The sequence below is a fragment of the Arvicanthis niloticus genome, chromosome 12 (genome assembly GCF_011762505.2).
Source record: "Arvicanthis niloticus isolate mArvNil1 chromosome 12, mArvNil1.pat.X, whole genome shotgun sequence".
In the NCBI taxonomy this organism is placed as follows: domain Eukaryota; kingdom Metazoa; phylum Chordata; class Mammalia; order Rodentia; family Muridae; genus Arvicanthis; species Arvicanthis niloticus.
Window position 1 is genome coordinate 44,533,952 of NC_047669.1, and position 25,559 is coordinate 44,559,510.

General features: G+C 35.7%; 1 protein-coding gene and 1 non-coding gene across 2 annotated transcripts in view; one reads left to right on the plus strand and one right to left on the minus strand.

Annotated features, from left to right (window-relative positions):
• Epha6 (EPH receptor A6) overlaps window positions 1-25,559 on the minus strand; it is an 851,223-nt gene that overhangs the window by 646,361 nt on the left and 179,303 nt on the right. The gene's annotated exons all lie outside the window — the stretch shown is intronic.
• LOC117718358 (U2 spliceosomal RNA) lies at window positions 15,546-15,728 on the plus strand. Its single transcript, XR_004608043.1, has one exon. It is a non-coding gene; the product is annotated as a U2 spliceosomal RNA (small nuclear RNA).

Here is a 25,559-nt window from a genome sequence, read left to right on the forward strand (position 1 = left end):
TGTTCATTTTGAAAATATATTTTACAAAAATAATAATTATAATGGAGTTATTTAAGTAGAAGTCTTCTACCTGGGAAGTTTACAGCTAACCCAGAGCAGGAGGATAGACTTGTAACAATCCCACTGTAGAGTGTACCTTAAAAGGCACATTGTGCTGTAGTTATGCAGCTTGACAAAAGATCTTTAAGTAAGTGTTCTCTTGGTAATTGCTAGAGTGTTAGTACAGTAACTCCATCTGTTCTTGGAAAGCTCCTTCAGAGTTCCAAATATATAAAGTCACCCACTTATATTTTATAAGTGTCTATTCCACTGATGTTCTGGCTCTTAAGGTTTATCAAAGTCCCTAAAGTAGAGAACAGGCAGCACTAGTTGTAGTACACACAGCTAGATGGTTGTCCCTGGCAACATAGAGCTGTCTAGAATTAGAGATAATGTATGACACCATCCCTCTGGTCCTACATTAGGACTAAGTTCTGTCTTTAGTTCTTGCATTTGAGAAGGTGAAACCATTGTATAAATTCTATATACTCCTGAAGTTTAAAATGAAAGACCTTTAATGGAAAAAATAAGATGCAGGACTGAACAGAAAGAGGATGAAATACAATATCATAGCAGGAATCATGTGAACAACTGGTTAGGACAAGGGAAGTTGCTTCACACCCTCACTGTGCTATTACATTTACCTTTCTGCTACCTACAGTCTGCTCCAAGGACTTACCTGCTGAGATCAGGCTGGTGAGTTACTATGCAGAGAGGCAAGTCATCACACCAGGTTCCTGGCTGCCTGCTGCCAAGCAAGTGAATGGTAAATGGGCTCTCAAGATTTCAGTTTGATCTGATCATACACAGGGTGCTGTCTGATCTGATTACTACAATTCAGATCCGGCTACATTTTCACTTTTTTCCCACAGCCCACCCTGAGATTGAAAAGCCCTGAACCCCTCCCGCTGAACAATTACCCCTGCTTAAAAGCAGGGGAGTTTGCTCAGAGCCAGAACAAAGAACAGTTTTTCAAGGGGAAACTGCTTGCACCGGGGATTTTTAGTTCTGTAAAGTTTTCAGGACAGAGGTGTGTAACAGCCATGAATGACAGAAACATTTCTCTTCAGGCTAAGGCTCAGACAATGAGGAATTTTAAGAATAAAAGAAACTTATGATTTACTGTTTATGATTTGTTTTTATGGCTATGTGTGTGAGTGTTTGTATGCAGATATATACGTACCCTGTGTGTTTGTGCATAGAGACCAGAAAAGTGTGTTAAAGCTCCTAAAACCACAGTGACACACAGTTGTGAGCCTCTGTGTGAGTTCTAGGGTCCAAACTTGAAAGCTCTGCAAGAGCAGTGGGTACTTTTAACCATTGAATCATACCTCCAGCTTATATAAGCTAGAATTTATAATGGCAAATAGTTCTACATGATTCAATCCATAATTGATTAGTTCTATCAGTTTGGATCTGTAGGGAGGTAGCGTATTATATCACTTGAGTGTAGCAGAGAAAATCTACTCCTTCCACAGGTAGGGAGCAAATGAGTGCAAGAAGGTCCTGATCCCCAAATCCTCTCAATGGTGAACAAACAATGATGTAACGACATTTCACCAGGCTCTACTTTTTGGCCCATCTTAATATCTCAATGGTACAACTACTATTACCAGGTCTTTATCATGTGAATATTTGAGGATCTTCAAAGTTAAAGCTACAGTATGTACTATTCTAAAAAAAAAAAAAAAAAGCTTTGAGATTTTATATTAAAAACCTTGTAGTAACAAGATTGTTCTGCAAAGTCTCTTGTATTTCTATCCTGTGTGATGTTCATAGGTGTTAGAGCTTGGGAAAGTGGGACTTAATGGCACTGACTTCAGTGAGAAAGTTTCCTTGAAAAGGGATTGGTAGGCCAGAATCCCTTCCTATAAACTGTTGAAACGTATAGAAAATTGAAAAGTGTAGAAAATTCTTTAAAAGGTATAGAAAGTTTTCTTTATGTCTCCCAGAGCTGAGCCAAGAATGTAGGCCAGCTGGTTCTAGGAACTAGCTGATCACCAAGAAAGATGCAAGTCATCTGGGTGGTTCCAGGAACTAGCTGATGACAAGGTGAATGGTTGAGCAAGATTGCATTCTTGAGAAAAAAATGTGTTTACAGGATGTTTTCCACATAACCGACTGAATTATGGGCTGGGACTTTCCACTATTTTTATGATTTGTTCCCTTGGTTACCCCCTCACCCCCCTGGTTTGTAGTTTTACCCTTTAAAAGACCTCCTCTCTTTGGGCTGGGGGGTCAGTTCCTCTGCTCCTGCTTGAGTTATTAGTTGACCATCAGCCAGGTGATTCCCAGATTAAAGCCTCTTGCTGTTTGCATCTAGATCAGTGTCTTGTGAGTTATTGGGTGGGTGTGACATCCAGAGGCTTGAGTGAGGGTCTCCCCTCTTGGGGGCCTTTCATAATCACTTCTTGGTAAAACAGGTATCCTTTCTACAGGTTCCCATTCATACACTACCATATTTATGTCAGACTGTTTTAGTACTGATACATGCCTTTTTACTCAGTGAGTATGTTTTATACCTTAGACAGCATCATCATTTGACAAGATCTGTCCCTCCATGGCTTTCTGATTCATCCCAGAGCTAAATGTCCAGGACAAGTAGCCTCAGACTAACTGAACCATGAGCAAAATTAAATCTCCCCACCTTTTGAAACCTCTGATTTTTCTCAGCACATTTTCCTAGTAATAGATGTCTGAATACCACTGTCTGGATGCTTATACTGATCTTCACCTTAAGAACTATGAAATTTTGTCTCACATTTAAGGTTTCACCCAAGAGAATATATATATATATATATATATATATATATATATATATATATATATATATATATAGCTATAGAAAGGGCCCTCTTTCCCCACAGATATTTGTTTGATTTCCAAAGAGAGAAATTCTTTCAAATGGCAAAATTCTCATTCTACCAGTAAAGTATGAACAACTTCAATAGAATTATCAAGCTTTCTCTGAATAATGCCTCAAAATTCTTGGTTTTACTTGTATACCTTGGGTATCAGAAATGCGAACAAACAAGGTTTAGAAAGTATCAGACTTGATATCCCTTTCATAGAGTCAAAGATCAAATTGATTCTAATATAAATCATGGGCTATATTATTGAAAGAGAAGTGCATGTGATCAATGCCAAACCATACAGGAGCAATGAGAATGTTAGCCCAGAAACCAGACCAGTTTGTATGTTTTTGCCTGAAACTCTTGGTGAAAAGGAAAGAGACAGAAAATATTGCTTCAATTTATCTTGACTTAATGTAAGGAAGCAAACACTGGACTTAAGGGAAGAGAAAAACAAAATTAGAAAACTCTAAGAATGAAAGTTGTACATTTTCAGCTCAAACACCTTGTAAGGTTTTATTGAAGTACCAGCATTAAATTCTAATTAACAATATTTACTAATAATGTGTCAAACTTATAATTCATGGGCAAGGATAAATCACAAGCAAGACTGAGAATGAATGAATAGGCAATTCACTTCTCCCATTCCACAGTAAACAACTGCAACATTTCATTGGTGTTACTGATTATAAAATAAATTATCGCTGAAAGATTTGACATAGCCAAAGAATGAACTTACTTTCTCTCAGAGATTATCTCTAGGGATAATATGAATTCTTGAATCATTATAGCTATTCTAAAATCAATTTAGATTGATCACAGAAATGAGAGCTTATATAATAACACAGAAAACACTCTAAAGAGTTCAGGTTCCCAGAACATGAAGAATTTATAATAAGCTGTTCTATCCATAAGAGCAAAGGCCAGGATAAATTTAAAAAAATAGCTTTCATGTCTTAACCTAATTTATCATCTTGTGTTTGTTGTTTACTTGAGGAACTTATTTTGATAAAAGTCACAGATTGAAGAAGATAGTTTTACATTATGTGACCCATATTGAAGACATTAATTTGACATTTACATTAAAATTCATATTGTATAAAATTTCTTATTTATATAATGAGTAGATTAATTTCTCTACTTACTGTGGTGGCTATTCCTGGTTTTCCACTTGACTGTATTTGAAATGAACTACAATCCTGATCTTGAGGCATAGTGGCTATGAAAAGCTTAGGCCCAGACAAGGTAGTACATGCCTTTAATCCCAGGAGAGTAAGGCAAGTACCAGATCCAATCATGTTGCTACACACCTTTATTCTGGACCACACCTTCTTCTGGAGACATAAGAACATTGGAAAAGGGAAGGCTCACTCTTCTTCACCTGCCTGCCTTGTGGGATTGAGTAACTGCTAGATCCTTGGATTTCCACTCACAGCTGCTGCTGACCATTGTTGGGGAGTTGGATTATAGATTGTAAGTCATCAACAAATTCCCTTACTATATAGAGACTACCCATAAGTTCTATGATTCTAGAGAACCCTGACTAATACACTTACCTTATAGATTTTGGAATTTATTTACAGTTACAATGAATTTGGAACAACTAAATGCACCATTTCAAGGGAATATTTAGAATTAACCCTTGCTCAATTTATATACTAATATTTACTTATCATTATTATTATCAAATCAGCAAGAGTCTTAGTGTAGTCTATAACATGCCTGACACACAGATGAGCAGATAAAGTTTTATTCTTCTGGTTCCCTTTTTCTTTTGGATTGTTGTTATCTATCAATTGTTTTTCACAGTTTTATTGAACGTGGCAGTATAAAGCTTATATACAGTTTGCTCAGTGTCCAGTTACATACAAAGACTTAACCCCTAACAGCTTACTTTAAAGTGTACCTGAGGTATAGTAAACAATCAAAATCAAAAGTCATAAACTTGTAACAAATAGGCACTACTCTTTTCTTTTCTTTGGTAACCTTTTACTTTTCCACCTGTTACATGTAAATTTTATACATTTACCATCTCATTAAAAGCAGTATACTTTGTTCAGGATATTTTAAAGCCAAAAAAAAAAAAAAAGAAAGTCATGAGGAAATATTCAAAGTGAAATACAAATACATATCCCTTTAGTATATCGCTATTTCTCATTTATTAAAATATTTATATGAGTCTCAGAGCCCTGTCTAGCTATTCTTCTCACTTTCCCTCTGGATATGGTCACTAGCCATTTCTCTTCTTTCTTCTTCCTAAATAGTCATGTGTTACCAACTTAAACATTAGGTCCTAGACCATCTTCTCATACATCATACTTACATCTCCCTATATACATATATTGCATCTCAATTTAAAATATAGTGTCTTTTGTTCAGTAATAGATAATTATTCACCATCCACCTTGACTGTGCATGCTACTCATTTAAATGTTTCACTACAATTCCCATTTTTCATGCAAAGAGCCAAACCTCTGAACTCAGTTCTACCTATTTCTACCACTTATCTCTGCCTTCATGTAAGAGCCAAAGTCAACCTGTAAGCCCTACTTGCCCAAGGCCTAGGTAACTTCCTGGAATGTTGGGAGTTGTAGTTCTTGGGAAATAGCATGCCACATATTGGTTGATTTGTTTGTTTGTTTTGATTGTTTTATTCTTTATTTTGTTTTGTTCTGTTTTGTTTTCTCCCCTAAATAAGTTTGTTTGACCCACATGCACCAGATGTGCTTGACCACATGTGGGCAGGAGGTACATCAGGATGTATATTTCCTGTAATTGGATCTACTGTGAAATGCAATGAATTTTGGTTTTGCCTTTTTAAGCCCTTGAAAGTGTGAATAGAGCCACTCCCTGGATCCCAGAGTAGAACTGACCAGAGTCCATCCCGTTCAGTATACTTAACACTTGCTTCAATTTTGGTTCAAATCTTTGCAGCAGATTTTTCTCTCGTGAACCTCCAGATTAACACTCTCACATTTTTTTTTCCTCTTGCCTCTATGTTCATTGAACCAATACAACCTGCTCTCTATCCCTTGACATACCACACTTACTAGTCTTCAAATACTGTCTTAACCCCTCTCTGTATCGCCACTCCTCTCATTCTAACATGATCACTGACCCAGACATTGACAACAATGTCTGATTTTCTGCTTTCTCTCTTGTTTTTCATGATTGATTTGCTGTCATTTTGTCAAATTCCATTACCCCTCATTCCTTCAATTTATAAACCTTTAGTGGTTTCTTATTGTATATAGAGCAAAGTCCAAACTCCCCTGCATGGTATAAAATCAATGCTGTGTGTTATTTTATCCTTTGTTATTTTTTGAACTATCTTACCACTTACTATATACATATTTTTTAATGCTGGTATTTTCTTGGAAAACATCATATGTTCCCTATAGTCCTTCTGCATAATAGGATTGTTTTCTCTGCTGATGCACCATAACTTCTATATATTCCTCATGTTTCAGACAGATTGGCATTCACTTAGTAAAATCTCTCTTGGTCACCTTAAATTTAGACCCTTACTTATCTTTTTTTTACCTTTTTAAATGTTTTTATTCTAAACAGAAATTTCAAAGACTGATAGTGATTTTTTAAATATGGCATTTTTATGTGTGAATATATATAACTTTTTCCTGAGTGGCTCATGCTTCAATGTTATATAAACGTCGTTTCCCAGTTATCACCTGATTGGTCAATAAAGAAGCTGTTCAGCCAATGACTGAGCAGGGTATAGAATAGGGATGAACTTCCTCTCTGCTGGGGGTAGGGGTGGGGGTGGGGGTAGAAGAGAAAGGCAGAGGGAGAGAGTCCAGGAGACACCATGAATGAACACTTAGAGCCCAGAGAGCCAGATCAGTACTAGAATGCTTTTATCACTGGGATTTTAACTGGGAGGTAGGCAAATAAGAGTAGAGGAAGAAAATAGAGTAATATTACTCAGTTATTATGCCCTTAAAACTTTTAAAATAAATACAATAGTCCAATCTCAAGTATTTGGGAGCAAGCTGGGTTAAGAGGAAAACAGAAACACATGCTTATTTAAAAAGTACTAACAGGGAGAAGACAAATTTGCATTTTCAATCATTTTATTCATATCAATTAGTGCATACTCACCATATATTACTTTAACTAGTTGGTCAAGAAACTCTTCACCTAGTTTTTAATGGTAATTTCACTACCATTATTGTTTTTAAAGTTATTGAGTGCATACAATATTTTTCAATATAATAAAAATACTTAAAGTAGATTGTAAATACCATATAAAATAATTATTCCAGTCATATCTTTGTTGTAAATTGACTTCCTTTAGACATTTTGAGGCAAGCAAGCATAGGGAATAGTTTAGAAATCTGTGATTCCACTTGGTTTAGGCTATGTGCAAAACCATCTTATAACAATGTGTTAGGCAGACTGAAGGCCTTCCCTGCATACACTGTGATCACATACCCCTCTCCAATGAAAGCAGTTAACATCCTAGTACTCAGAACCCTGCCTCCAACATCAAGCTATATATACCTGCTGTCAACAATGATATAAGTTATTCCCCTTAGTAATCCCATTTCCATTCAGACTATAAGGCAATGGGCTGATCTATCCTAAACTAGCTTTGGGTGATTTGCACAGTAATGAAAACATTGTCCTCTATATGAGCCCATTTATCACCTTATGGTTAAGTATAACTGGGCATGCATATGCATAAAATACGATGCATCTGGGAAGACACATGCTCAACAAAGAAATGGCTATATAAATTAAATCTGTAAATCAAAAAAACCCAGAGAATCACCTAAATTATACCCAAAATAACCTGATTCCTTTTTTTTGAATCCTTTTTCCATGAAGGGAATATTCAAGCAATTATCTGGGTTCTTGAGTTCCTTCATTTATGTGACCCACTGTCTCTCTTGACAGCACATTTCTTTATAATCTGTCCTATCTTAACTCTTCACTTTCAATAAAGTTCCCTTTCTACTTTGAAATTTGGTGTGACCTTTATTACAACTTCGTGAGTAATTTCAATTCCAAGATCATAAAATGTCCTGGCTCAGAATTTAACTGCTTACAGTGCTTCAATATTTATGCAGTTGAAAAGATCATGTTCGTAATATGTGTGTGTGTGCAAATAAATACAGATCTTTTATATACATCTATATATACATATGTAAATAAATACACATTTCCTTTCTGCTGAACTCTTGGTACTGGTTCTGATGGATTCTGAGGAAAATGCAGGTACTGTCTTAACACGTGTACCTGTAATTGAGCCCACAAGCCTCCAGTGGACAGTGCCAAACCAATGATCATGAAGAGGTACTTGACTAAAATTAGTAGTTTACAAAATGACACTTAAAGACATGAATGTAAGAAAAGGAGTTTTGAGAAGAGCACATGATATGTATGGGAGAAAGAGAAGATGGGTTGAGAGACTAGTCAGAATGCTCTATAAACATTTTCTATTAAGGAAAAGCCTAACCAATAAAAAGAGAAACAAAAATAACAGCATTGAGAAATTTCTTAAAACCTCTCAATGAGCCATGATCTATTATAAATTCTTAGGAAAGAATAATTATTATTACACTGTGATGGAAATACTGTATAGATATACATGAAATTAAGACAGTCCAGAGCAAAATACTAAACCAGGGATTCAGAGTGCGTGATGATTTGTGGAACTGTTCCCCAGAAAATTGAAAACTCCAAAGATAACAGAGGATGCTGAAGACCACTGGGAATGAAATTTGGAATACAATTCATACCACAAACAGTTTAGCATAAAGGCAGAGGTATGGGCTCCTGTATTCCCTTACTGATCCACCAGCATCTGTGGTTTCTTTAGGTATTTCCAAATAACATCTTGACAAAGGCAATTTTTGAAGACGAGGGCAAGTTGTGAGTCATTGCCCATCAATGATCAACCTCAAAGTATGAGTACATTTACTCAGTAAAAGGAAATTGTAGAGATACCTAGGGCATCACTGCATATTCCTTTTTTCATTAAATATGATGGCAATTCTACAACAAGATGTAGATCTCTAATGAAAGAAACATGGTAATGAAAATGAACTAAAACATTAAGTGAGAACTTCAAGGAAAAAATGTTCACAATGATTACTGAGAACAGAGATCAGGATTGTCAGTATGAAAGCCCATCCCTTCCTTAATTGATCCTGCTTTTGGTTTACGTAATGGGATTCAAACAGAATCTAGAGAGGACAAGTTGTGACACAAAATGATTGGTTGAGTTGTCAGTGACTTAGATCACCAGATAAATAATTTGAAAGGATTTCTAATGGGATTGTTAATGATGATTCTGCTGTGTTGCTATCGAAATAATCATATTGACACTGGACATAGCACGAGCCATCATCTATTTTTGTTTATTTACTTGTCATGGTGTAGAACATTTGAGTACATTTGAATCTTCTATTATCTCTATGAAATGGACACTACTTCTTATTTAGTTGGTAAAAAAAATTAAGAAATTTTTCTTGTTAAAGAAAAGAAAAAAAATATTGCAGAATACATGAATTTGAACCAGGGTTAGCTTGATACTGGTTTCTGTGTTACTTGTTATTACTGACATAAGATTTAAAAATCCTTCTAATTGTGGAACATTAACTTTAAAGGTACAAATGTAGACATACCAAAGTGGATAGGGGGAAATCCTAAGGTCTCAAATTTACACAAAGAACTAGAGGCAAAAAAGGAAAGTCTAGAAAAAGTCATCTCCTGGGAAGTGCCCAACAATTGGTTATCCAGTACCATGTGGTCAGCCTCAAGATGTGCATGTGAAAAGTTTTGTAATATATGCATATATTATATCTATTATATTATATGTGTTGGGAGTAATAATTAAAAAAGAAAAAAAGAGGTAATGGATTTGATAAACAGCTAGGAGTAGTGTCTGAGTGGGTTGGAAGAGTATTAAGGAAGGGGAGAGCTGATGCAATTATATCATAATCTCAAAAATAAAAAAGAAATATAAAAAAGATTCTACCTGCAGGATAAACTTTTTATGAAGGAGAAAAAAAATGTGGATATCTCAAAGTCACTACCACCATCTACAGTGTTCTCTCCACATTCAAGTGTTGTGAGTATGGTAGTATAAAACAGAGAGACTTTAAGACATGTTGCTGCCAGATGCCAGGAGCCTTATGAACACAATGAAGCCATGATGAAAAGAGATTTTATGAGAGCAGTTGAGTAATCCCTGTTCCTTGCAAGCTGCAACACTTGGGAGAGCAGCTTCCCCAAGCCCCACAAACTCTAGGCAGCACAATAGACACAGAGGCCAGTGGGAGAACTGGATTCCATGGTGTGAACACAGGAGAGCTGGTTCTGTCCCTCACCTAGGCAAAGCAGGAGTGCTGCCCTGGTGGTAGGCACAGTGATCTGGTTAGTCTAACAACTCAGCTACCATCCAGGGCCAGATTCAGGTTTTTGAGTTAGCCCATCTGAACATCTACCCCACTGTAGTTGGTTTGACCTAATGCTGCTTATATTATGTTGATTGGGGTCCTCAAAAATTGTTTGTACAAGGAGAATCACTAAGTCATCATGTAAGACACTGAGGGATCCTGTCCCCAGTTATTTCTGACTGGTAAATAAAATTGCTGACAGTCAATGGCTAGGCAGCACAGACAGAGGTAGAACATTTGGGATTCCCTTGTAAGGGAGAGGGAGAAAGGGGAGAGAAAGGGAGACCTGCCATGCCAGGAGAAGGAGAAAGAGAGGAGAGATGCCATGCTTTAAAATGTACAGGACTGAGAGCATAGTTGCCATGTAGGAGCCAGGGAAGAGAGGCCCCTAGAGGGCTGTCTGGCTGGGTCTGGGCAGCAAAGATGCAATATAGAACTTAGCAAGCAATAACTCTGGAATATTGGAGGGAGGTGGATTAGTCATGTGGAGGTTAGGAAGTGGTCCAGCCATTGAGGTGTTTTAGGCAAATAAAATATAGAGGCTGTGTGTGTGCTTGTACATGTGCAAGTGTGTATGTATCTTTGATTTGGGGACTCAGAACATTGGGATGGGTAGCAAGGAATGTGCTGCTGCTACCGGGATAAATTTGAGTATTTAATTGGGTATTGCTACATCCCATCTGTGAAATGCTGGAGTGCATGAAGGGGCTGGTCCCATTGAACCAAAGTTGCAGGATCTCCATGACATAGTGCAACAACAAAATATCTGAAAGAAGTCCCAGTAAGGATCCTATATTGATAGTGTAGCAGACGCCAGAGGCATCGAATCAGACCAAAGACTCATTGCAATGAACATTTACAGGTAAAGCTGTTGGGGCAAAGGGTGTGACACTCCTCAGCTTCCACATGAGATATTATTATTCTTTTATTATTATTATTAAATACCTGTTTTCTTTTAGAGGGCAGGTTGCAAGGGTGGAGGGCAAATATAGAGTGATGGGGAGATGAGTGGTACTGAGGAGATGAATATGATGTGAAATTCACAAAGAATCAATAAAGTGTTTTAAAAAGGAGAGACCCATGCACTGTTCAGTGGCTTGCTTGCCACTCACCATTCACCTGTGTGAACACACAGGTGGTTTCTCTTTCTGGAGAATGTAGTCGCCTGCAGGAAACTCAGTCTAAGAGCGACCACCTTGATTTGTACCTATCATCCTCTAGTGTGAAAAATATATTTCTGTTCATTTTAAGTTTCCTTGTCTAATCCATGTCTTGCCTAATACATAATAACAAAAAAATATTAAAGTAGAAATAGATATTTTTAAAGAAAATTTATATAATTAAAACTTTATTTTTAAAGTCACTCTGCAAAAGCCTGCTGGTGCTGCCCTAGCAAGTCTCACAAACTTAAAGACAACAGAGGGTTACACACACACTCACACACACACACACACACACACACACACACACACACACACACACACATATATATATATATATATATATATATATATATATATATATATATATACATACATATATATACATACACACACTTCTGGAGGTTGAGAATCCAGTGATCAAGTTATCAAGATACTAAGAGTCTATCATATGTAACTTCTGGGTTTAAAGTTCTAGCCTCTCAGTGTGTCTTTTATGATAAAAAGTATGAAGGACCTTTGTGTGACCTCCATTATAACAGTATAAATTCCATTCATGACACTTCTGCCTTCCTGACCTTCATCCCTTCCCACAAGCCCTAAGTCTAGTTTTCACCATATCAGGACAATGTATGCCAACATTTTAAAACTTGAGGAAATACAACTTATTCACCGTACCCAAACTACAGACAAATAAACAAGATTTATAGCACTGTTATTTTTTATATATAACAAATGAGGAAAAAGCTAGATAGATTATCAAGTAATTAAAAAGAAAAATGTCTGTTTAACTCTAACTGTGGACATCTGTCCACAAGTGAAGAAACATACCTGTATACACATAGATTTCTAGTGCAAATAATAATGTGCTATGAAAACAAATCTTGCAGTTTTAAGGAGAGAATTTCAGGTTGCCAAAAGAATATATACTGAGAAAACTTTCATCATTAAGGCAAATCTATTTCCTTTGTAATATGGAAAGTTAAGGGATATTGCCACTAGATGCCTAGATACAGAATTCAAATATTAAACAACAAAGAATCAAAGAGAAAAAGTACTCATAACATTAGAGGGGTGTATCACTTTGAAGATATGCTCGGGGAGATTCTCAGAATAGAAAAATGGAGAAAGGGCAAGCTGTAAAGTCCTGGTGTCTACAAAAGTTGGGATCCTCCAGAGTTTACCTCTCACCTGCGCATTCTTTAAAAAAAGAGGAACTGTATCTGCAAAACCTCCTGCTGAGGGGCATGAACTGCTGAAAGAATAAGGCACATGGCAGCACATAAGGAATGAGGAGGAAAAGGTAGGAAAAAAAAAACTGAGGTGATAAGCCAATCCTGAGAATTGCTGAAGTGTATGTGCCTTTTCTGAAGGAAACCTGGGGGGACTCCACTCTCATTTTAGAGTCTGGCTATGCAGCACTAAATGATCTGACATTGGGATCTTCTTGCCTTGCCTCTGTAAGTCCTTAGATTGCCTCTTCGTCGAGTCCTGATTTAATTAATTTATTTCCAAAACGATGTTCATAGAAAAAAATTCAGAATCAAAATGGAAATCAGAAGCCAGGTCCAAAAGGGACTAGGACATCTGTATATTATTAGATTTTTCTGAGGTTTCTATTTTATTGTAGAAATAAAGATACCTATGGAAGTATCTATCTGTCTATCATCTATCTATCTATCTATCTATCTATCTATCTATCTATCTTCTATCTTTTTAATAATCTTCTAAGCCAAGAGTGGTAGTTCACAGATTTCCAATTCTGAGGCAGTAATGACCCAAATTCAAGGCCAGCCTGGTATATATAGTGAATTTTTGGTTGGCTTGGTCTACAGGGATTGACAAAACCAAATAAAACAAAAGTGTCATTCGAACAATACAATGATAAAGATAGTTTTCAAACTAAGACACTTTAAGTGCTCTGAGGTTGCAGAAAAAGAGCAAAGTATGAGAGAGAAAACCACTCTATGCTAATGAGTTGCCTATTTTAATTCCATAAGCAAGTCAAATGGAAACTTAAATCCGTGTGTGTATGTGTGTGTGTGTTTATGTGTGGTTGTTTCTATTATACTCAAGTGCTTTAAAAACAAACAATAAAAAAAAATCCATTGAAAATAAAAGATACACCTAAAACAATTTTAAACAATAAGGTATAGAAAAAATATTATTTGTTCAAACCCACTGAGTTCTAAACACTTTGAACAATATTTTATATCCAGAGGAGAATTCAGGTGGAAGAAAATATCCTTTGAAAGTTGACTCAGAAGTTTAAAGACATTCTAGAAATAGAAATCGCATTTTAGAAAATTGTCTGTAAAACTGATGCCATTTTATTATGTAGTATATTTTTGGACAATAAGTACCTTTACATATTGTCTATAAATATGACTATGCTGAGGCTGAGAGCATGTATAGCACTGGAATTGCTCATTACAAAGACTGTATGGTGATGAAGAGAGGTAGACATTCAGCCTATTCACATCTGCTCACTTTCACAGCTAATGATCTCAGCAAGAACAAAGGATCAACAAGAATACACGCCTTCTTACAAAAAGTTATGTGGTTTAAACAAAATATACTTTCATTTTGGCAACTAAAACAGTTTTATTGTAATGGTTTAGAAAATAATGATGAAGTTAAAACTTGTCAATAAGAATTTTTTTTCCCTAAAATGATGTAACAGAGAAATTAAGAGTACTGATTCAGAATATCATCTCATTAATGTAGAGGGGCAGATTATGGACAAATGCACAAGTGAAAATGAATCAGAAAACTAAAGTGTAGTTTTTAAACTCCATTGCCTAAATTCTGATTTAAAATTTTAATAATGATTTATAATTCTTTAAAAAGGTTATTTGGCTCATGAAAACATAGCAGTTACATTTTATACTGAGATTTGGGATGACTGGACATAAGAACATTATTTGGCATTTGAAGAATTATGAAATTTTAATGTGGGGTCCATTTCTAAAGCATGACCTCAGGAAGTCCACTGTTATTACCATAATTATAAACATGTATGATATTTTATTTGTCTTCTTTTTTGGCTATAAGTAGAAATTTTCTACTCAATTAGATATTCTCACTATCTGTACAAACATTTTTTACTGATATCATAGTTGTATGAACTTGTTGCATAGTCTATGAGAATTTCATACTTGTAGACAATATACTAATCATTATTACTTAGCTTTTCCATTTTCTCAAACATGTATCATTTTATATGTGTTGAGCATCTTTATTATTCTACTGATATCAAAATACAATGTTACTTTATGTTTCCACATTCTATTCTTGTTATTATGTTAAAATATGGGCAATGTTTTGTAGAACATATTTTCCTTTGTTACATTATTAATTAGTCTAGAGGCATTAAACTGTTACTGCATTTTATAGTTGAAACAAGAATATTTTCTCCATTTATGTTCCTTAAATAATTTGTTCTGGTAATCTATTCCATAAAATTTAAAATGAGTTCTAGATGAGATAATAAATTTAGGAAGTTACAGTGTTTACTTTTTGTTAGAGATTGATTACCTCATTTACATCACAAAATGATATATTGAGAATTTTTCTAGATTAAACTTAGTCTATACAATTATGTCTACATTTATTCAATTTAGAATGGTTTACTTCAGTGCACATTTAAATCACTTGTTTTAGGGTTGAAAAATTGGCACAGGTTAAGAGTACTGGCTGCTAAGTCCCTGGAGCTCTGGGTGGCCCAGTTAGCTGATATTGTTCTTCTTATGGGCTTGCAATCCCCTTCAGCTCCTTCACTTCTTCCCCTTCCTCTCCCATTGGGTTCCCCAGGCTCAGTCTGATGGTTGGCTGTGAGTATTTGCATCTGTATTGGTCAGGTGCTGGTACAACCTCTCTAGGAACAGGCATACCCAGGCTCCTGTCAACAAGAGCTTCTTGTTGGGAAGTGTTGGGATTTGATATTTGCAGATAGGATGGATCCCTAGGTGGGGCATTCTCTGGATGGTATTTTCTTCAGTTTCTGTTCCAGTTTTTGTCTCTGTCTTTCCTTTGGACAGGAACATTTCTGGGTTAAACATTTTGAGTGAATCGCTTCTTGGCTAAGATCAAGTGTAGTATTTGTTCTTATCAGTTTAATTACTGATACATCCTTTATCCAAGGACAATATATTAAATGGATTTTTGGAATTAGGAGTTGAAATAGGAGCTGGCTCTGTCCACTCCACATAGAAACCTGGTATTGCAGTACCTGAGGAAAAGGTATACCCCTTCTGCGGAATAATGCTGGTTAAATAAAAGACTTTAAAACTAATTTGGTGAGTGGGTGAAAGAGAACCCTCATAGATACAAAGGGGAGGGATGAGATGAGATGATTTGTGGTTGGGGGTATCCAGGAACGGAAAAATCTTTTAAAATGTTAACAAATAAAATTAATAATAATAACAATAATAGTAATAATAATAATAAATTCCTGGCTGCTATTTTAGAGGACCTGGGTTTAGTTCTCAGCACCTAACTGGCTGCTTAGAACTTCTCTAACTACGGTTCCATGGTATCTGATACTCTTTTCTGATACCTTTGTCTATAAATATATATGCAAATGAACATGAATGCACAAAATAAAATAAATATATTTTAGAACACTTGTTCTATAATCAATGTAATTAAAACTGCAACTTTAATAATACATAGTCAAGGTTATAATCATCTTCAAGGCCAGAATTAATCTTCAGAAGCTCCATCAGACACTGGCTTGCTCAAAATTCTCCTTGTTCCTGAGATGGGACTATATTCCTAAGAACTATTCAACTTTTCTTTTAAACTTTTCCAGCTCCTGCTGCTCTGGATAACTTTTATAGTAGGTATGATCATATAATTACAGTCATTCAGTATTCAATAGTTCTTTGGATTTAAATTTGGCCATGGCATATCTTTTTATGCTAAACAATTCCAATGTTGCCTTTTATGTAGAATGTACATTCAATTGTATAGTTGAAAAGTACCGACAATCTACTTGCAATTCTCATAGCAAAGGAAATAAATGTAATTCTTCTGCTATAAAAGTCATGGTTTATACATGTGTGTTTTATGCTTCCATTTCTTAAATTTTTGCACAATAGTATTTCATCTAGTGGTACTTTTCTACGTTATTTCTTGTACTTTGATTTCATAAATACACTTAGCAAGTAACTTACAAAAATAATGGTGACAAGATATTTCTATAGACAAGGTTATGCAAATTCATCAAAAAAGATTAGCTATAGTATTTTAAAGGGAATGGTGGTTAGGAGAAATTTTAAAATTATCTTTCATCCATTTTTTTATACAGTCCAGTCATTATCTCTCTCCAGGTCTGTCCACTGGGTAGTTCCTCATCCCATTCATCCTCCCTTTTCTCCAAGAAAATGTTCCCCCTCCACCCTCAGCCTACCAGGCCTTCCCATTCTCTGGGGCCTCAAGTCTGTAAAGGGTTAGGTGCATCTTCTCTTACTGAGGCCAGACTAGGCAGTCCTCTACTGTATATGTGTCAGGGACCTCATATCAGCTAGTGTATGCTGCCTGGTTGGTGGCCCAGTGTTTGAGAGATCTCCAGGGTCCAGGTTAGTTGAGACTGCTGGTCTTCCTATGGGGTCTCCCTCCTCCTCAGCTTCTTCCAGCCTTCAAAGCTTTCTAACACAGGAGTCCCTGGCTTCTGTGCATTGTTTGGGTATAATTATCTGTCTTTGACTTCTTCAGCTGCTTGTTGGGACTCTCAGAGGGCAGCCATACTAGGCTCCTGTCTGTAAGCACACCATAGCATCAGTAATTAAAGCACACTATAGCATCAGTAATACTGTCAGGCCTTGGAACCTCCTTTTGAGCTGGATGCCAATTTGGGCTGGTCACTGGACCTCCTTTCCTTCAGTCTCTTCTTTGTTTTCATCTCCGAAGCTCTTTTAGTCAGGAACAATTCTAGGTTAGAGTTTTTGACTGTGGGATGGTAACCAAATTCCTCCAATTGATGTCCTGTCTTTCTACTGGAGGTTGACTCTACAAGTTCCCTCTCACCACTGTTGGACATTTTCATCTAAGATCCCTCCCTTTGAGTCCTGAGCATCTGTCACCTCCCAGGTTTCTGGTACATTGTAGCGGAACCCTACCTGGTTAGGAGGAATTTTAATGGGAAAATATAGGGGACTATGTGATGTTATAATACCTTAAAAGTAGTTATAAAAATAATAGGCTGATATGCTCCACAGTGCTAAGTAGATTAAAGTGGATATCAAAGGAAGGGCTAGTTAACAAACTAGCCACATCCTAGGTATAGGCTGCCTTATCTTCTTCACAGTGCAACTTAGAACAAGAGACAGACTCTGAGTTGCACATGGAGCAGGGAGGTTCAGTGCTGACTAGATAACTGACATGAAAGATTTCAAATAGCTAGGCTTTACTACAGAGACACCTGCTCATCCATGCTTACTGTGGCTGTAGTCATAACAGTCAGAAATTTGAAAGGGCTTAGATATCTATCAAATAACGAATGGATAATAAAAATGTGGCAAATTTGATAAATATTATTTAGCTGTTAAGAAGAATGAAATTATGAAATTTGTAGGTACGTGGATGGAGCTAAGCTAGAAACAGTAATCCTGATGCAGGTTAGGTTGATTGTAAGGGCTGGGGGAAGCTGAGAGTAGATTCCATGGAAATTGAAATAGAACATAGTGTTATAAAAGGATAAAGGGGAAACAAGAATAAAAGGATTAGGTAAGGAGAGAGATGGAAGGGCAGGGTAAAGGAGGGGCTATGGGAAGGGACAACTAACACTAAAGGCTTTTGAAAAATCTATATGGAAACTTACTATTCTAGTAGCTTCCTAAAGTTTCTAAGAGGAAATTAAATGAAGGCATCCTGTAAGGAGTAACTGTCTTAATTAATCTCCTCCCCCATGGCCTAGGAATCTATGCAGAAGAGAAGGTGAAAAGACTATAGCAGCAGAAATAACAAATGATCCCAAGGAAATGGCATTTTGCAGACACAAGGCTGATGTAATATGAAGTCACAGACATCAAGACAACATGCACAGGACCTGCATAAACGCAAGTCTGACAAAATCCCGGTATAAAAAAGGAGAAGAAAACAAAATTACACACCCTAATCAAGTTACTTGCAGCTTCACCTACTGGGAAGGGGGAAATAACTTTTCTCTGTAAAAGTAACTTTTATTCACCTGATACAAAGGTCCTCTTGAAGGCTTACTGCCTCCTTCTGATAACCTAGCTTTAGCCCTGGAAGCTTTCAACCCCCAGATAATCAAACCTAAGCCTAGAATGTTTTCAGTTTCTGAGACTTGCTGCTAAATAAGTTCACCTTTTCTTGTTATATCTGAGCTCTGGCTGGCTGGTTTAACTCCATGTTCTGGCTCAAACTCCTCTCCTGGCAAACTGATTCAACCTGACTTCTCTGTTTCTTCCTGAATTGTTCTGCTTGGCCCCATAGTAACTTTGACAATATGTTGTAATCTTCAGGTTCCTTCTGATTCTCTGGCTCTTTCTGTCTTCACATGAGTCTAGCTTGTTCTTTCTGTAACCTGTCTATTACTTTCCTGATAAAACTGTTTCCTTCCTTTCTGTGCTTCCACTTAAATGGCTTCCTGTTCCTCTCTCTTCTCATGAGGGTTGGTTATATCCTATTCTTTCAAATCTTTCTCTGATTAGTTACTTTTTCTGCCACTCAATTAGATATAAGTTTTAAAAACGAGTGTTTTCTTCTTCTAACTAACTTTACCGTATTTATCTGGGATTTAGAGGTGTGCACTAAGTGTTTGCCTATATTCCAGTCAGAGGGACTAAAGGTCTGTGCTAAGTGATAAGCTACACAACAACTAGAAATAGATATTCTCAGTAAATAATACAATCTACTGGTTCACAGTATAATCAAATATCCTGCAACACTTCTTCAAAAGCGTCACCTGGAGTGAAACCGGATATATCACCTATACTCTAGGGCAGGCCTCAGATTCAGGAGGAATTGACTAATATGAAAGAGACCTCATGTTTTATTGTTTTTTGTTTTTTTTGTTTTTTTTGTTTTTTGTCTTTTTTGTTATGGCTTGTTGCTTTTTCTCTTTGTTTTATAGAATTGTTTTCAGAGAGAGACAGATAGAGTGAGAAAAAGAAAAATAGGATTAAATTTGGTGGCTAGCAATGTTGGAGAGAGATGAGAGGACGTGGGGAGTGGAATGGATACAATCAAAATTGAATGTATGAAATAATAATAAATAATGTAAATAAAGTCTATTGTTTAAAACAGGAATACATCTCCATTTTCTTTTATTTATTTAGCTCAACACCAGGGAGATAAAAACCTTTTGTTCTGTGATATAAATTTTTGTAAAATAAACTTGGGTTGATTTGATAACCCAATTTTGTGAACTAGGATGAAACTGTAACCAAAATAGAGCTAATAACACTCACCCTTTCCTCATGCATCTCATAGTTCTCCAGGTTTGCTTTCTTTTAGATTATACTCTATTTAAGTACTCTACTGAGTGTTGCCAGGCGAGAATAGTTTACATTACCTAAAATGTATGTTAACCAGCATATATTTTTATATTTTCTTCTTTTTTATCTTCTTTCAAAATAATTATTTTTTTCAAAAATTGGTACCAATATTTCATTATTTTCATTGAAGTCAATTTGAAAATTAATACAAGGTATTAAAAATAAATTATACATATATATATATATCACATAGTATTTACATTTTTCTAATATTATGTTATTTTGTTTTAACATTGCAAGTAAGTACTAAAAACAATAGGATTTCAAAAATTACTTTGTATCAAATGACTCCATTATATTTATAATTACATAGCTCAATATTTACTAAATAAGTACACTCTTAATCAATAGCTCTGTACAATGTCTTATGGAATGGTGACTGAAATGTTGAAATGCAAATCTATATTTTAATTTCTAGTTTTGTTTCTAAGTATAAAATGCAGTATTACATTTGCCTTTTAATCTGTAAGTATTTGCAGTAATTCTACTGGTTTTTATAAGGAAAGGAAATACTGACAGTGGAGATTAGCTCTTATACTTAGAGCAAAAGCTTTTATCTAACAAAGTTAAATATGACATTTTTCAGGGCCTATAACAATGTACTTTTCTAAGTAGTTGGTTAAACTTATCTGAACAATTGTATTTTCTTCATGCTATTTTTAAGTATTTATAATGTCACTAGGAATTTAACATCAAATTGTATCTATTAACTGGCCAATCTAATCAATTAAAAAAAATCTTGGTGGTGGTTTGAATAATCCTTGACCTAGGGGGTGACACTTTTAAGAGGTGTATGGCCATGTTGGATTAGGTGTGGCAATATTGAATGAATTGTTATCACTGTGGGGGGTGGGCTTTGAGATCTTCCTCCTAGCTCCCTGGAAATTAGTCCTCTACTGGCTACCTTCAGAACAAGATTTGGAAATCTCAGCTCCTCCAATGCCATGCCTGCTTGGACACTGCCATGCTTTCTGCTATGAAGATGATAGACCAGTAAGACAGCCTCAATTAAATGCCCTCCTTTTATAAGAGTTGCCTTGGTCATAGTGTCTCTTTCCAGCAATGGAAACCCTAAGACAATCTTTGTTAGTGTTTTATAAATATATTTTCTTCTCTTTTAAACAAGATAATTATCTCAAATCCAGGCATTCAAGAGATCCTGTGCTTTAAGCTATCTGAGTATTTGGGACTATACATAGATTATACTCTTGTGCTTATATTTAGAAATAACATTAGTTGTGAAAACCTTCATAGCTGTTGCATAAAAAATATAATCAATTTCAGAGTGGACGAGAAAAGAACATTCCACATCAATCTTTCACAAAGCAATCTTTCTGGACATTTTATGGTATAACAATTCCTACTTTGATATTCATGGTAATCATGACACCTATTAAAGCAGAGAAAAGCACAGGGAAGACATGTCTATTGAACTTATGTTACCTTTGGACACTGTACTCTGCATTTAATTTGCATTTGGCATTTAATTGTTTCAACCGTCACAAGGAAAAGTACTAACACCATGTTACAAATAAGGTAACTGTTGTTAAATGTGATAAAAATGGTTCTAAAAATTCATCTTAGAAATAAAAAGCTATAATTTGGTAGGGCCCCTGTGCAATTTGTTATTAGAAAGATTGAATTGCAAAATCAGCCAGTTCCTTCAGACACTTCTTGATGGATCAGCTGAGCAGTGATATTCCTACTCTGTGTAATCTTAATTTCTATATAGTGTTCAGTTTGGGGATATTTGGGGATATCAAAACAAAACCCTTCAAAATTCTGCACTAATGCTGATCATAATAAAAATGATAGAGAGTAACAGAAGAAAATTTGGGCACTTGCAGCTTCAACGAGAATACTAGACAGGGGTCCAAGGTGTACAAATTAAGAAGAAATGTGGAGAAAAGATCTGTACAGCACTACAAATATTTATTGCTTAAGAACTATTAGAAATGGGTCATCAGCAAGATATTTTATCCTAACCACATAATGGTAGTTAAATCTACAAAGGAATGTTAATAAAAATAGACTCCTTAAAGGCAGCCTGCCTCTAGCACAGAAGCTATTTCCTCGTGCTTCTAACAGGAACTGAGACCATAATGACGCATTAGAAGGTTGCGTTTTGGTACATTAAACAAGCAACAGGATTTTCCTTATTTTCAGACAGGAGTTTCATTAACCTGTTAATGTTTATTCATGTCATATCCTCACAGACTTAAAATAGATGAAGTCCTATGGAGACTAGTATTCTCGATATACACTTGTGAGAAAATGAGTAGCTTTTCTTTTTCTGTCCAATTTCACTCCTCTAATGTAAGAACTGCTTTTTAGAAATGAACGGGTCCATGAATCCTTACTCCTTCTTTCTCTCCCTCGAGACATTTACCATTCTCACAACCTCCTTATTTTCCCTAGAGCATTTCAAATTCTCTCTGTTTTGAAAAAATTATATAATTTTGTGTACTGATAGTGAACATTAACAAGGTCAAAGTGTTATAATCATTGCTCTGTGTACACTACCTCACTAAATCCTCACAAAGTCTTCATGACGCCTTCCTGTTGTGTAATAGGTGCAGAATTTAGCTCTGACCTCAGCAGATCTGGCACTGCAGTCTGCCGTGCTCATCACAGAAGTACTCTTAGGATTACAGGTGAAGAGAAAGTGTTCTCATTAAGTCAGTGTTGACCCCTTGAGTGCTTTTACTGTTTTACAAATAATTGTCATTCTGCAGTCGATTCCACAGAGCAGAACTTTCATCATTAAAATGGGTTTTGTTTTATTTTTATGTACATACAAAAAGGTAATATTTATAAATACTCTGAAAAACGGTCAGATCAGAAAGGTAGGAAGGATGATGTAAAATGACCTCTCTGTGGGCAAAGCTTCTGTCTACTGACTTGCTGTCTCAAAGCAGAGTTGAATGAATTAAATCTTGTAAATATTCTTCTTGAGTTCAGTTGTTTAAAATTTTGAACTATTATATTTATTATTAGAATTCCTTTCCTGTGGATCACAGATAAAATAGGTCAGAATATATGTGCTAACTTGAGAACTAAATATCAGGTTATTCATGATGCTTTACATTCAGTCATAAAATTGCAATGTTCTTAATGTGAAACCTAGCAAGCTACAATAAACACCTGCTCATCACTTCTTATCAACACCCCTTTTAAGTAAATATATTTTGTTTTAACATTAGTATCTAAATATGAAACAATTTAAAATATATTAAATATTTGTGCGTGAAAGATATTGATATATATTTCAAAAGCAAAGCTGTCTTCTCAAATCTACTGCTTCATTCATATGTAGGTTTCAATAGAGTGGGAAGAGCAGATGGTACTATAGGTTCTGTTTATTCCTCTCTGGACTTTGATATGCAAATTGATGTTCTAAAAGAATGTGAAATGAACTGACCACCAAATCCTAAAAGAATCCCTTTAAAGAAAAAAGGAAAGGGCAGAGGGAAGGAAGGAGTTGTTGGAGAGAGATTGCAAACAGGGAGAAGAATGTGCGTTGCCACTTGGATTTCTTGTACAATGTACTCAAGTATGAGATACTGTTGCAATTGCAATGCACAAAAATAAGCTGAGGACATGATGATACAGAAGATTTATTTTGTTAATTTTACAGATTGATTCTTTACTCAGGGCGATATTTGCCTTTATGCATAATTGAATTTTATAACACTTCAGCAAAGAAAATGACATATTTTCTTATCTGAACTTTTTATATAAATGGACATAAATGGAAATTAGCTTTAAAAGGAACACCATAAAGGTGGTAAAAATAAACCTAAGGATTTACTTTTTAAGTTTGTATAATATAAATTTTGGAAATTTATTTTCTGACAATAGTTTTCAGTCTTATTAACCTTTGCTACAGCCAACCTTTTACCAAGTGAATACATCATAGTAAAATCAGAATATGTAGAACACATTAGAAAACAAAAAGTAGAAACATGGAGAAAGAATGGATTACTAGCAATATAAATAGAGTTCAGGCTACTAAAAGTTTCTACATAGAGGCAATTCTTTATAGGAAAATAGGTGTAAAGGCAAGATAAAAATTCAGAATATTTGAAGCATATAGTATATAAACTATCAAAAGTTTAAAAAGTATATTTGTTGATCTATTTGACATAATTTTATCTCGAAATGTTTAAATATAGGGATAACTAGTGAAATGAAAATAGAAAACATGGAAAATGATTTAATATAAATACATACTTACAGTGAGATACGTACTATAATTAATATATACTGTAAATGCTCATAGAGCTGACTCTTATGGAATTTTTATTCACAGTCTAACATTGTCAACAAAGATGAAAGTTAATCATTCTATACATTTATACAGTTGTATCACAAATTTTCACAGGAAATGATGAGTCAGGCTCAGAGAACTTGTGAACCTACCTGTTTAAGCATGGAAGGCATGCCCTCTGGGTGAACTGAGGTCTCATCAAGGAATTCCTCATACATTAGGAGCTCTCTAAAAACTGTCTCCTATCATCCGGATCCCAACACTCTTACAAAGGCTTATAGGTTACAGGCTTGATCACCTGTGTGTGTTGTTATTCATATCTTTTGGAAGCAGGGAAGAAAGTCTAGTTATTGCAGGTGTGCCTCATTAGGAGCTGCTGGGGATCTGGAGTCTCTCTCTCTCTCTCTCTCTTCTCTCTCTCTCTCTCTCTCTCTCTCTCTCTCTCTCTCTCTCTCTCTCTCTGTCTCTCTCTTTCTCTCTCTCTGCTTCCTGACTATTCTGAGTTGAGCACCCTCCTCTGCCACATACTACTGTTGCTGCTTTTTGCCTTAACCAGTAAGGACCAGAAATCTCTGAAATTGTTAGTTAAATTTCTCATTCTTAGAGCATTATTATCTGTCATATGTTTGCACAGCACTAAAAAGCTAATGAATATCATGTTCCTATAATTTGATAAGCTAGCTCTATTATTTTTTCACAGTAAGATTGGAAACCACTGGCATTACAATAATGTTCAAAAACCAGAGAAGTGTGTACTAGCTTGCTATCATTGGATAAAGCAAAGTTGTGAACTAACCCTTTAGGTGGATGGATTTGAAGAAAGCTTCCAAGCCTACAGTGACTTGCTTATACACAAGGAAGAGGTACCCTGGTGGCAGCATGCAGTGGGCTTTAATGAATAAGACATGGAATATGTGAAGCTGAATTGTGCTTGATCTTTTTTCCTAGTGATCCATGAGCTGGGTCACCTCTTCCTCCCAAAGGAATTGTTTCACACTACAGAGAAGACACAGGCGTTGCCAGGCCAAACTAACAGTGGCATTTTGAAATGAGTGTCACAGGAGAAACAGAAATCAGCAACAAAAAATTCCACAGCCTCACTGAGTCAGGTCAGAAGATACTTGCTACTCCAGTCACGTCATGCCCTTGCCAGATGGAGCTGGCTTCTAGACGTGGGAGTGAGAAATATCTGGAAGTCCACCCACACCTTAATACTTGCAATGCTATAAGAGCTGTCATCACAGATGGTAAATGTAGAAAATGGTTTGGGTAAAATTTATGATTGACAT